A 369-nucleotide genomic window follows, 5' to 3' on the forward strand; every position below is an offset into this window, starting at 1 on the left:
TCAGCAGGGCGCATAGGGGAGGCTGGGGGTGGACTGAACCTCCGCTGACACCTCCGAGGCTGTAATTATTCCTTTTAGTCATCCGCTATGTGGTCTCCCACAATCCATTCTTCGAGGTGCTATGTGCTGGACTCCCTACTGGCTTCAAGATAAACAAAAAATCGAGCCCTAAAGGCACTCCAGGCTCAGGGCCCTGCTTACTTTTCCAGTCTCATCACCTGCACTGCCCTTCTCTAAACCCACGTGTCCACCAAACCCCTGACAGTCCCTGCCACCTGCCACGCTGCTTCAGGGCCCGGTGCTTTCATACTGCTGGCCCCTCTTCTGGACGCCCCCCCCCCCCCCCCCCCCCCCCGGTCATCACCAGAT

The sequence above is a fragment of the Sus scrofa genome, chromosome 12 (genome assembly GCF_000003025.6).
Source record: "Sus scrofa isolate TJ Tabasco breed Duroc chromosome 12, Sscrofa11.1, whole genome shotgun sequence".
Classification (NCBI taxonomy): domain Eukaryota; kingdom Metazoa; phylum Chordata; class Mammalia; order Artiodactyla; family Suidae; genus Sus; species Sus scrofa.